This window comes from Heliconius melpomene, chromosome 21, assembly GCF_056956725.1.
Source record: "Heliconius melpomene rosina isolate 202511_hmr_F chromosome 21, ASM5695672v1, whole genome shotgun sequence".
In the NCBI taxonomy this organism is placed as follows: domain Eukaryota; kingdom Metazoa; phylum Arthropoda; class Insecta; order Lepidoptera; family Nymphalidae; genus Heliconius; species Heliconius melpomene.
Window position 1 is genome coordinate 10,539,846 of NC_140409.1, and position 14,804 is coordinate 10,554,649.

At 30.6% G+C, this 14,804-nt stretch overlaps 1 protein-coding gene across 2 annotated transcripts in view; it reads left to right on the top strand.

The window, feature by feature from the left end:
* The window catches only part of LOC146527233 (UNC93-like protein), a 71,206-nt gene that overhangs the window by 32,710 nt on the left and 23,692 nt on the right, over positions 1–14,804 (top strand). The window contains exon 2 of one of the 2 annotated variants that reach the window (XM_085206757.1): positions 13,586–13,664. The exons of the other annotated variant lie outside the window; for it this stretch is intronic. The gene's annotated coding sequence lies outside the window, so the exon portion shown is untranslated. The remainder of the gene's footprint in view (positions 1–13,585; positions 13,665–14,804) is intronic. 2 annotated transcript variants of the gene reach the window in all.

The window sequence follows — 14,804 nt, forward strand, 5'->3', positions numbered from 1 at the left end:
TTAGTAGGTCACCTTGATCTCGTGATTTTCGTTTTACTTAAATATACGTAAATCTGTTTTATGACAAGTATGACGTCTATCGGTGAAGACCTATATATTATTGTTTATTATATAATTCTTTAAGTGTATATATAATAATTATTATTTATTCTTGAATTCTATAATAACTATTCTTGAATACCTCATCTGTTATTTTATTTATATTTCTTTATTTCTAATAAAACAAATTCTATTTATGTATTTTGTCTCGAGTTGATTCCGGAAACACGTGTTTTAATATCACGCAAAAGACAAAATAAAAAAATAATAAATAATTCCACGCTATTGACGAGCCAATGGCAATGTCCTTTCGACAAATATATTTTTACGTTCGAGTTTCATTTGAGATTTCACATTTACTTTCTCCGTTGAACTGTTTTCTTTTATTGGCGTCTCGCGGAACTGTCTGTCGGCCCTCCTCGCAAATATGTTGTATATTTGCCTTTATCGCTTTTATGTCTTTGCTTTTGTTTATTGCCTCATTGAGGAGATAAAAGAAAGGGTGTTGTGTTATTTACTAAGTATGTATAGAAAAATATTTCACAGTATAGTTCTGTTTTTTATAATATGAATATTTTCGTTTATAAAATGAATATTTTGGTTGTAATTTTTAATTAATATATTGTAATTAAAACATATTTTGCGGCAGAGTTTACACTATGTTGCAGCTGGACATACATCACTTTTGTTTTTTGTCCTTAACATTATTCAGAAAAATAATCTTTACTATATATTACTATTATCATTAAAATTTAAATTGTATTAAATCAAATTACTATTATTAATTACACAATTAAGACCTAGAAATATAATTATAACAAAAGTTACGATAACATATGAAAATAATAAAAAAAGTTATATTTACTCGTTCAAAATAGAAGCGAATAAAAACAAATATCTACACCATGTAGCCACTAAAGCGAACAGGCGTGAAACAGTTAAGCGTTAAATGTCCAAAATGTGAGAAGGCCAAGCTCATCACGACCTTGTCAAATCTTAGGTAATAGCAAAGTTTTAACCGAGGCATATAAATAAACTAATTAACTTGTGTTTACGACTTACATAACTGATACCAATTGATTTTTAACTGTACGAATAATAATTATTAATATAATAATTTCAAGGGTGTGACTGAACGCGACGGTTGTGGGTTCGATGCTCACTCGAGGAAGTGAAATATTTATTTATTTTTATATTTCTATTTCTTCGCTCTGGTGTCGAGCAAACCGCGGCGGTGATTTCTGCCACCTAAACCGCAATGCCTCCAGAATTCGGAAGAAAGTGGGGAACGGAGTGTCTTAATATATTTCAATTTAATTATTATTTATTTATTTCAATTTATTTATTATAATTTAATTATTTCAACTTAATATATTTTTATTTCTTTCAATGTTAAAAAGAAATAAATTATAGCTCATCCGTCCTCTTGAGAGACACTGATGCTAGAATGTGCAAAAAGTTTTAAAAAATATATATGATACATGGGAAACAATGAATACAATGCGTATAAAACATCCGCACCTACAATGTTAATGAATGTTAGTAATTAAAATTAAATTTTATTTATAAAAAAATATGAAACTTTATGTGAAATATATAAAAAATATCATTAGTGCATATTTTAGATATACTAAATGAATGAAAAACTTGTGTACTTAAAAATTATATTAGCGAAGCAAAGAAATTAAAATATTTATTATTATAAAAACTAAAATTAATAATAATTTATTCCCCAAAACGGGGATCGAACCTACGACTGTCACGTTACAGTACCTCTGCGCTACGACTGTCTTATTTTAAAACGAAATACATATAATATTAGTACCTATATATGCCAAGATTCTTCGAATTGCACAATACAAATCCGCATAATACCATTATGTATTTTCCGTATACAAAGTTTGTAATTACGAAGTCATCTAGATGTTATCGTTTCTATTCTACGTTAAACAACTCTTGTAATATAATGAATTATATACAATTGTACACTTCCCACTCATAGTTGTTGATTCAAGTTGTCAAGATATTCGACAGGTTGTGGGGTTCGATTCCCACTCGAGGAAATGAAATATTTTATATTTTCATGTCTTCTCTAATATAGGTATAGGGGCAAAACGCGGCGTTGAGTTCCTGGCTGACCTGACTGGCTTTTTGTATTTGCGAATATAAAAAAATATCGTACAAGAAAAGAGGACCAATCACCTAATGTTTTTATATAGAATACTTTTAGATATTTTATAAAATAATTATTCTTGTTCCTGACATTTCAAAGAAGTCACACATAAATGAATGCCACATTGTCAAGTCGTCGCTTCAATTTGCCGCTATCAATTTTATTTAAATTAATTTAGTCTAGTTATCTTGCTTATTACTTTTTGAATTAATTTATATTGATAGCATTCTCGCAATTCGTGTAAATAAACATGGTTATTTCACAAACATACTTATAATTACTATAATCTAAGATGATCATTGATGATCACCCGCTGGATTCAAAGGGCGCAGGACCGGACGGAGTGGCGAGCATTGGGGGAGGCCTATGTCCAGCCGTGGACCAGAAAAGGCTGATAGATAGATAGATAGAAGATGATCATTGTAGTGTATAATTGAATGAGTAGATAACGCTATAAGGACATAGAGTCTTTGAGCTTTCTAGTTTGCAATGTATCGATAGTGTATGTATTATGTTGTTTAAAAGAACTAAGTTCAAAACCAAAATATATGGTTATAGAAGTGGACGGCGTTGTAGAAATGGATTGGATTATGGAATCGGATGCAATTTTAGTTGATTCTAGTAAGGTATAATAAGTTGTGGAACTGATAATTTTTATTCAAAGTACTAAGTAAGTGCTGAGCTCTTCCGTGACCTCATCTGGTTATGTCACTCTACATTACATGTTATCTTTATATGAAAAACATGTAAAGACAATGGAATAATCTACCTTAAGAATAATCTGCTCTCTATGTGTCACCAAAATTATGAAGAAATTCTCTCTGCCTATTTTGCAAGAGAACCTGAATATGCGATCGTTCTGTATTTATTTAGAAGTTAGTTGAGCATACGGATTGCAAAAGGAAGCGGCACATTTATTTGATATTCATCTCAAGAACTTCCTGCAGTATTGTTCTTAGGATATACTCGTATGGTATTATTTTAATTAGATGAGTCAATTAAAACGTTTTATTATTAGAATAATTAACAAGGTAATTTATGATATCGTATAAGAATGATAACCGTAAGCCGTCATGGCGCAGCGGCACGAGGGTGTGACTGTAACGTGACGGTTGTGGGTTCGATCCCCACTACAGGAAGTGAAATATTTATTTACGTTTATATTTCCATTACTTCGCCCTATCGAGGCAAAGCGCGGCGGTGAGTTCTGCCTCTCATCACGCAATGCCTCTAGAATTCGGCAGAAAATGGGGAACGTTCGGGGAACGAATAATTAGGTTCCCTCTGGCTACCCTGCTGTGTGCGTGATACAGCGTGAAGCTGATTTAATTTAATTTTTTTTATGATAAGCGTACTTTGAGACACAAAGAGTATATTTCACTATCATAAGTGATAAACATTTGTTATATTTAAAATAAATGTAAAAAAATAAATGGTATGGAAAAAAGCGCAACACAATTTAAATTTCATTTTGTTAATATGATCAATTTTCATTTTTGTAAATATGTGCAAAACATATTTAATACCCACATTTTTCTATAATTTATATTTCTATTAATTTATTTTTAATACTTTAAACATTTTAAAAATATATTAACATATTATGTACAACACTTTAACACATGTAGAAAAATGTAATATCTTTAAAAAAATTTATATGAAAATGTAACACGAATAATGAAATCAAGACAAAAATTGAAAACAGGAAACGTTTGTATTTTAATGTTTAAATTATATTAATTGCAGCTTCACTAGGTCTAATTCATTAATTGAATCTAAAACATCAATTGAATAAGAAATGTTCAAGGAACGATATTGGTCGCATTACTTACAAATAGGTATAAAACTCTTTTTTTTGATAAATATGTTATATTTCAATATGTTTTCACTACACACAATTATTTGAACACAATAAGTAAAATAATAATAAAAGTTTTCAGTACTAGTTAAAATTCAATCCAAAAGTAAGCTTCTGGCAGTAAGGCGTCGTGGCGCAGGGAGCCCACGCGTGTAAACGCGACACCCACGTTGTGGGTTCGATTCCCACTCGTGGAAATGAAATATTTAATATTTTCATTTCTTCGCTCTATATTCAGATATTCAATATAAATAACCCGACACAATTAGATGTACACTGTTGCCTTAACATCATTACACTTATTAAGGATAATAATAGTCACATGTAATGACCTGCATTAAGAAAAAAACAACGTTAAGTATAAAAAAACCTCATAGAATTCTAATGTATAGCATTGTTATTTAGATACACAAACATACATACATAATATGTCAGTGTCGATAAGATTATTAAAAATGTAACGACGAAAATTCGAATGCTTACAGAGTTTATAAAGAAATTAAAAGATATGAAATATCATTTAATTTATCATTATGTTTATAATAATTACAATCTATATTATCATATGATTTGTTTTTGTGTTTCAGTCAAAGTGAGTCGTTTTTTTTTATATTTTTCACTAAATTAAAAATTTTGTAAAATTGGCAAATACATTTAGATAGACTAGATAATTCTATAGGTAATCTAATAAAAAAATAGCTAATAATCAATATCTCTTTAAGGTGTTGATTCGTTCTGCCACTAGTTAACCTAAGTTTTGAGAGAATAATAAAGAAGAGTTAATTGATATTCAAGCAAGCACTATTGTTAGGCTTTACCCGTACATATTGTATGAGAAGAAGCGGAAAATCACAGCACTCATCAGATAAAGACGTCCACGTCGTAAGGTCGCACCGCGTTATTGGTAGCATGGAGCATTTTACCTTTTTCTTTCGTCGATTTTCCATTGAGTCATTAAATATAATAAATATATGTCAAATGTAGGAATTATTCGTATTTTTTTAAGCTAATTGTAATTTTACGGTCGTATTGAAATTAATACATTTTTATTTCAGCGACAATGCTGAAACGTAAGACTTTATTTTATTAGAGTAAAAATAAATATATCCAATTTAATAATTGTCAATATTTATTCTTTTAATTTACAAAATGTGAAGGATATTTTCTATCATATTACAATACATATCTAAATTAGACGAAAAAACAATCTTTATTTTTCAACTTCATGTCGAATTTCATAAGGTGTATGGCGGAGGGAATCTAGTGTGAAACATTCCGTTCTCCATTTTCAGCCGAATTTCGAGGCATTGCATATAGAGTGGAGGAACTCAACGCTGCGCTTTACCTTGATACAAGAAAAACAATAATTAATTTCTGTGACTGAAAAACGAACCGACAATCGTCGCGATTACAGTCACACTGTGCGCTACGATGGCTTCGACAAAATTAATGAAAATATTAATAAGATCACTTCTCGTAATATTTTCATAGTTAGCCTCAAGAATGGATAGTCATTTACAAGTATAAACATATTTAATTCATTTTTAATTGTACGTGTGGGAAAATTTTCGTTTCGCACTTTGATTTTTCCGATAGCAAACGGCGACGCGAGCGCGAACTACGCAAAACCGTGACCGTTTCGTTCTTAATAAACAGTTTCCTTTTATCACACCGCGGCTATTTAGAATCGCACGATATTTAATGAGCGGCCAGATCTTTTATAAATTAATGTATAGCGACTATTCTTGACGTATGTGAGATCATTTTATTTCTTGGGAACCCCCTAATGGATTCGACCATTTGACTTCTAATATTATAAGCGATTAGTTCAAATAATAAAATATATATCGGCAATATTTAATATTCGTTACATTTGATTATTCGTTATATCGTTTAACAAAATTACATATCTGCCGGTGTAGTGTGTGTCTGTTCTGTTCTTCTGTTGATTTTTTTCTCGGTAAGTCAATTTCGATGTTTGTTTTAGTTAACATATGTTTTTTTTTGTTCAGTTTTTTAATTGCTGTGCGCCATAAACTTTGGTTGCTCATGCTTTTCTTCTTCCTGTGTTTTTCTTGATTAATTTTGATTTCTGTGAAGTGAAAAATATGTAGGCCGTCGTAGCGCAGACGCACAGGGGTGTGACTGCAACGCGACGGTTGTGGGTTCGATCCCCACTCGAGGAAGTGAAATATTTATTTACGTTTGCATTTCCATTTCTTCACTCTGGTGTAGAGGCAAAGCGCGGCGTACAGCTCGGCCAGTCAACACGCAATGCCTCCAGAAATCGACAGAAAGTGAGAAACGGAGTGTCTTAACACTAGGTTCCCTCTGCCTACCCTGTTGTGTGCGGGTTACAACGTGAAACTGATTTATTTATTTATTTATTGAAGAATCAATCAATCAATCAAAAATACTTTATTGCATAAAGATACATGAAGATACATGAGAATTATAGTACTTTAACATAGCGCAAGGGCGGCCTTATCACTGTAAGTGATCTACAGTATAGAATATATTCTGAAAAATATGTCAATATATCAATATTAGTTTATTTCATTTAAATTAAACAAAAAAAATGTCAAAAAGCTGTTACACGTAAAAAGATATGCATCTTAAGAAATCGGATAGAATAGATAACGAACATAATTAAAACCTATACCGTTAGGCCGCGTCGTTTCGTTACCTCGACCATTTAAACTGGTAATTGATAGCAGGGTGAGCTTAGAATGTTAACATTGAAAGATCGTCCCATAGATCTATTACAGTTAAATTACGACCTTACAACGTTTATCTTAGACTAGTGGCCCCCGCGTGGCTTCACCCGCCTGTGCTACTCAATTTTTTTTCTCATCTCAATTAATTTCGTGGTCTAATAACATTATCATTTTAAAGACAATGTCCAAACGTTGATAAAACTTATTTTATAGCAATATCGTCTTATGCAACTCTTTTTCATTTGTGAACCCTTTAATGGCCGTCGTTCCTGAGATTATTACAAACGCAAAGTAAACACAGAAATTTAAAAAGTTATTGTTTTGGGTTCTACTACTTAACTTATTATATAACTTTCATGTACAGACACCGCTCCGTTATAATGGATTGAATTAAAAAAAATATTTTTTATGTACATTCTACAAAATTGATCTAAAGTACATTTCAAATATATTCGTGAGATTAAAATGGACACGTGACGGTATTTCTTACCTAATACCTACTAACTAAATACTTGAAAATAATTTAAATATAAATAGTATTTCAAAGGAAAAGCAATTGCCTGCGAGATTATAACAAGAAGGAAAAATTATTTGTTATATAAGATATGGTGTTGAGTTCAATTTTATGTTAACTCTTTAAAAGGAAAAAAAAGGATTAGGCTTCATTTAGAGATTTCAAATATTATTATTAGTTTCATGCTCTATCCCGCCAGTCTTGTCTAGTTACCAGAGCGAGAAAATGAAAATAATAATTGCCCCCAGTCGGAATCGAATCCACAACAGTACCGCTTAAAGTCAAACGTTTTACCGTTGAGCCTCTACAGCCTTACAAAATATGATTACCTATTCAAATTTTAATTATGCCAATATAAAAAATATATAACGCCTAGTTGCTTATTTTGCGCTGACTGCTTACAAAATGGCAAATAGCAAAATATATTTATGTCATTGCTTTATGTGACTTTAAGAACATTCGACGTCATTCATACATTATAGCAATACTTATTTCTATGAAACCAAATGACAATTTTTAGTATTGAAAGTTAGTAATTAAATTAAACCTACTGTATTGATTATTGAGGCCATTATGTCGCAGTGGCACATGCGAGTGACTCTAAACGCTACGGTTTTGGGTTCAATTCTCACACGAGGGAAATAATTATTGACTTTTTACCGCGCTTTACATTGTTACCAGAGCAAGCTAAAAAAGTATTGAAATATAAATATTCCTGTATTATATTGAAGGGTCAATTTTGTTTTTACTTAACAATTGAAATTATAAATTCTAATTATTACCTGCTAGCAGGTGAAGAACGTTTTTAGTATTAAAGTATTATGTTTCGTGTCATCTCAAAGATAAATCAAGAGGACAATAGCTATTTACTTCGACCTTATTTACATTTCATGCAATATGGCGTGTAAAAGTTAGGTACTCTAAACTTTTTTACTATAGTAAACAATAGTTTATTCATTCTTTTTATTTTATATGAAAATTTAGTCAACCAATTATCAAGCGTAAAAATGATGATGAATAAATAATATACATAATTATAAAAATTTTTTATATCTTCAAGCACCAAACCTATTAATTAACCAGTGTGTGTAGACAGAATCTAATTATTAAAAAAAAAAACATGGAAACCGTCCCGTTCAAGAGGCACATTTAAATCCCTCTACGTTCAAATTTATATACGTTTTTTTAATAAGTGTATTTCTTTCCCAAGTGCGGTTTAACACTTTAAAAATGTTAAAAATATTAATATCAATTTAATTTGTTTTTTGCTTTCGTAAATGAAATACCAGCGGTCACTAATCCTTAGTTTTAAGTTTACTTTTATCTTTTAAGTAATTTAAATTATTCAATCAACTACTGGTTACGATAAACACAAATTACCTTGAAATCAGATTTTATAAGAAACACGTAGAAAGATGTAAAAAAATGCACTTCAAGTTGTCCAATATTTGTTCACATCGAGGCCCGTAACGAGACTGCAAATATCTAACAAATAATAAAAATACAGTACAATCGGTAAAACAAAATCTTCGATTATAATTATGTTATAATATAATATCATATCTCACCTCGACACGTTTCGCGTAATAAAAATATATAATTATCATTATATTACCTTATTTGAGATGAGTGTGATCGGGCAGAAGATGCGCGGTAAAATATACCTAGGTATAACATTATTATAAATAATAAAATATTTGTAATTTTTTTCATGATACTATGTTATGTATGAAAATGAATCAGAGAATTACATTGAAATACAATTGAGGCCAGTCGTGACTCTGGGGCACAAAGTATGACTGCAAAGTGACAGGTTGTGAGTTCGATTCCCACTAATGAAAATGAATAATTTAATATTTTCATTAGCAATCCCTACAGAAGTCAGCGGAAAATGGCGTACGGAGTGTGTTAACACATAACAATTTACTTTAGAATTTTCGCAGAATTATTTCCTCAACTGTTTATGTAACAACTAAAATATTATATGAAACAAAGTTGCACGTTTGTTTTCATCAAATCTGTACCGTTTACTTTTTAACCAAGCAACGAGGTGCTCTACTGTATTAATGAGTTACGAGATCATTAAAAGTCAAGACATTATAGATAAGCGCACGTTTTCTTTCAATGGACTTGTAAAATCTATGAATGAAAAAGTATATAAATAGTTACAATGTATTATTTTGTTATTTGTATTTTTTATCGTGTTTCACGTTCAACAAACATATTTATATTATGTAAATATATGAAATTGTTTATGCATTATATTACGACAACGTAGAATCTAGTCTCTCTATCCGCCTTTATGTTTCAGTCGTTTATGACGTCTAGGTATTAGATTATTAATCGATTTTGGTGTTTTATATCTTGTGTATTTTATTTTTTTATTTAGGAAAGAAATATATTTGGAAACTTAAGTTATTTATACAGCTAATACTTTTTAAAATTTAATATCAATTCTGACAATGATGACACAAACACTAATATAAATACTTAGATACTCATAAAGTACCTATGTAAGTGAAATTTAAGAAATATTTACAAATATTTATTTGATAATTTTGTCTATCATCACAGAAATATTCTAGAAATTATGTTTTAATCAAGCGAACTGTTCCCCACGAGCACGTTCAAGCCAACGGAAGTCAGGGCGACACAGTCATGTACAGACGTACATCACGTATTTTCTACTGATGTTGAGAAGCGGAACTAAGTACTGTCGTAAATCCTCGTTGTTTTATCAGGGATGCACTAAGCGTCAGAAAATGCGTTTTCCGTGCTCGCGTCTCGCATTTTAGACTAATGCTATAAATATATACATGAACATCTATATTAATTCCTATATTTCTCTATTATCTTACAGACATCATTCAATGGCTTTATTAAAATTGATTAGTTAAATTATCACATTTTTTAATATATCATTTTTATTACTATGGAGGCTGTCGTGCCGCAGGGGCTCAAGAATGTGACTGTGACGTGAGGTTTGTGGGTCCCCATTTTTAATTAATATTTTCATTTCTTCACTTTGGCCCCAAGGCAAAAGCCCAGTGTTGAGTTCCACCACTCAACGTGCAACGCCTCGAAAATTCGGCGCGAAGTGTTGTCTATTATTTTATCTATTTTTTTTATCTATTATTTATTAGTAGATAGAAGATTAAGCGACTGCCCTAAAGTTAAATCACATTGTTTTAATACGGTTCGAATAATATGAACATTTGATTTATCGTTATGCTCTTCTACGCCATGGGCGGTATGTAAACAAAAAAATCTCATATTCAAGTAGGATAAAAACGAACCTTCCGAATGGGTGATGTAATGCAAAATATTACCATTTAAATCCGGTTTTGTTTCTCATTGCTTTAAAAATCGGCTACAACCTTGACAGACGTCGCAGAGGCAAAGACCGACCTCATCTCTACGTCTAAAGCAATCATTATTAGCGAACACTTAAACACGTGCACGCAATTTATTATGTGCATATAAGAAGCTAAATAAAAAATTAAAATATCGATATTATGTAATTATTACACATTTTGCCGTTGTTTAGCGTGTCAGTTCAGCACTCACCACTTCGTTAATGTCATGTTGAAGGCAGAATAGACAAAGGAGAATGAACGGTAAAACAGAGATAATATTACACAATAGGGGAATGCATGTTAAAAAGAGATTCACCAAACATAACATATATTTCATGTAAAACTGATGGTAAACATTTCTAGGTATTATAATATTTTGAAACGCTAATAATGTAGTTAACGTTAGAAAAAAATTAGATTCGTTTTAAATATAATTTCTTTTTAACATTTGTATACAATTATGTATTGTCCAATTGTTTTATAAACAGCATCCTACTGTAAACGTGACGGTGGTAGCTCAAATCCCAACTTTAAAAAATGAATTATTTTCATTTCCCATCAGCGTTCAATTCCGTCAATCATGACGCAAGCCCTCGACATACACTAAACTTACACTAGCTAATTTCCCCCGACTCAATTAGGCGATAGAAGCATAAGGCTAAACATTTTTTCCTTATATTAAACTACTAGTGGACCCGGACGCGGCTACGCCTGCTTCAACTATAAGAATATTTATTAAATATATTCATGAAATTATTTTCAATTCTCAATAGAATTAGAAAGAAAATATAAGCTCAAATAATCAAAAAGAATAATAAGTAGATACACATTATTAGAAAAAATTATCTGAGTTATTGAAATGAACTAACAAAAGGATTAAAAGTAACTAAAGGATAGGTATTCTTAATATTAGAAAAAGTACCTAAAGTTTTCCGTACGTGCGTACATATATATCGACTCTACGAAATAACTAAACATTTCTCTCTATTAAGTAGGATAATTTTAGCGGGCAATATCAAATAAAATAAGAAGAGAATCAAAGTGTATTTTAAATTAATTATAAACAACAAATAAAGTTCGAAAATGTATGAAAATTTATAAAACCGTCAACGTCATCTGCCCGTTCGCGTCGGTCATACTGTGCCGCCCGCTAGGTGGCTAGGTCATTTGGAATCAGTGACATGTCCTGTCGAGAAATCAATCTATTTATTAGTATGTTATACAGTAAACTATAATTTCAATCTAGATAAAATGCTAAAAGGGACTATTATATTTATTTTCATAAGGATGAATATCAAAACGTCGCGGTAGCGGTCGCGTAGCAACGACGGTTGTTATTAACATGGCAGAATAAATTGCATGTCAAATTAGAATGTACTTTAAAATATATTAGTATATATGTGTAATGTAATGTTATATAGCCTATAGCACTTCTGAAGAATGCAGCTTTTATACAAAACAAAAACAATGAAAATCGGACCAGTAGATCCAGAGATCTTAGCGTTCAAACAAACAAACAAACAAACAAACAAACAAACTCTTCCGCTTTATTATATTAGTATAGATAATTATATATCCCTTATATTAAATAATAATTCTAAAAAACACAGATAACAAAACAATAATGATGACGTCCATTAGATAATATTTACGTCTTAAGTCTGTGTCATTAAGACATGTCATAAATATTTGATGATGAACTTGACATTTCAATAATTGCTTTCAAGATTTAAAAATGTAAATAATTACAATATAAACTAATATATTGATATTATAATGAAGTTCAATCAGATCTGCGCTGTAATTTTGAGGATTTTTTTGTTATCGAATTCGTTACATAATTATTTTTTTACTGTAAAGTGGTACAATGTTGTTGGTGCATATATAATAGCATTTTTATCATTCTTATAAGAGAAGCCCAATAAAGAAAATCTTATGTGTTCAAATTGTAAAAAAAAATGTAGTAAGTTGCTAACTTACACATACCTACTATTTAATGCTATAACAATTTACAAATGTGTAAACTTTATCCACATTGATTTATTTTATTTATTTTGATGATTGCAACATAATGATATAAAAATGTTATTAAATAATTTTCAAATACAATATTACAAGAATCCCATAAGAAAATAGAACTTCCATTTACATACAATCAACAACAAGGTAGGTCCTTGGCCAAGACACTGAATTGAATAGTTGATATATGTAAGTCGAAAGGAGTAAAATATTAGAATTTATGTGATATTACTTCGTTTGGTGACATAATTATAATTATATATTGCCTTATTCATTTGAAAAATATTTTAATTTTATAAACTTGACGGGTGTATCAAATAAAACATGCAAATAAAAAAGGACGAAAGAATGAGGAAAAATACGATATCTCAACGCTCTTGTCATACTAGAAACGTATATATTGCAAATACAAAAATTCCTTGCCAATGATTTCTGCTTAAAATATTTTTAAGCAGAAATGATTGTTTACATTATAGATATATACAAATATATATGAGGACTAAGCACTTATGGTAAAATAACATACACTTGACCGTAGAATAAGGAAGATAAATATATTTTTTGTAAATTTTATTTAAATAAGTTCATATGCCTATTAATAAATTGTAGAGGCAAAACGCGGTGTAGAGTTCCGCCACTCAACACGTAATGCCTCCAGAAATCAGAAAGTAGTGAGCGGAGTGTCTTGACACTAGACTCCCTCTACCTACCCTGCTACATACGGGATACAGCGTGAAGTTGATAAAAAAAAAAATATATATAATATTTTTATCAGCTTAATATTAATAAATGACAAGAAATAATGATATATTTATGCAATGCGATGACATATAATGCTGTGCGAGCGATTGTGCTGTGCGTTTCGTATATAGCGATACGTAGCATTCACAAATTTGCTCGTTTTTGTAGCGCGGGCTGGCCTGCCATTCACCTGGAGACCGCGACCGCGCGGAACCCGACGACCGACGACGCTACCTGCCACCACGTAGTATGTATCTCCACTATTTTGTTGATCAAAGTAAGAAATGCTATACAAAATCGTCATTCATTTTATATAAAAACTTATATTAAAAAAATATTAACATTTTGGATCTATTATCTTGTCCTCTTAGGTCAATGTTTCAAAAAGTATATTAGTAGAAGGCTTTTTTTATGAATAATTACAATTACAATAAATTATAATATACTTGTTCATAATATTTAGCTAAGCTTTATCTTAGTTTTAAAGCAATATAGGACAAGAAATCTTTCCATGCTATAACGACATTTGCTCAATGAAAAGAAAACATTATTCAATATTCAAGTTAATTCGTCATTGTCTCTAAGAAATAATTAATATTGTCACGTAAACAATTAAAATATTGTAATATTTCATACTATAATTTTAAAAGTGACTTTAAAATACTAAACTAGCTGTGTTTCTTCCAATAGAGGTAATATTTTGTGTATTTATGTAGCAATGTCACTCAATGGCTAGCGGAAACCATATTTAAATTCGTGGACGACGAAATGAAATTTTAATTTTTTTTTACGTTATTAAATTTTATAACCGTTTTTTTTTTATCTATATATATAAAATCAGAAACTACATGTGCTAGGAATCTCAAATTTTGCATAGGAGTTACTTTATAGGACGTAGGTGCTCGTTAAGACGGGAATTTGCAATATTCGGCTCCTAAGGGGTTGTTTTTGGGGATGAGAGTTTGTATGAAACTTGTTACTATAAATGCTAGGAGTCTTAAAATTTCTATGGACGTTACTTATAAGACGTAAGTACACACGGAGACAGAAATTAATAATAAAATAGTTCACGCAGGCGAAGCCGCGGGCGGGCCGCTAGTTTCGTATACAATTACCAATGATTTTTTAGAAAAGCCTATTTCGTAATCAGACCTACGCAATACGCGACAGCTCTCGCCGGCGACAGCGACCTTGGGACAAAATTTACGCTTCAGTTCCCATCGACAAGAGTACAGTTAAAGTCACATTATGAATAATATAAATATTATTATCACTAAAAATATCTTCTAAAAATAAAGTTTAAATTCGCACGTATTTATTAAAAAAACAGCTGTAGGTACTATATTAGACGCGAGATCCTGAAACATTATAAATTGAAAGAACCTTT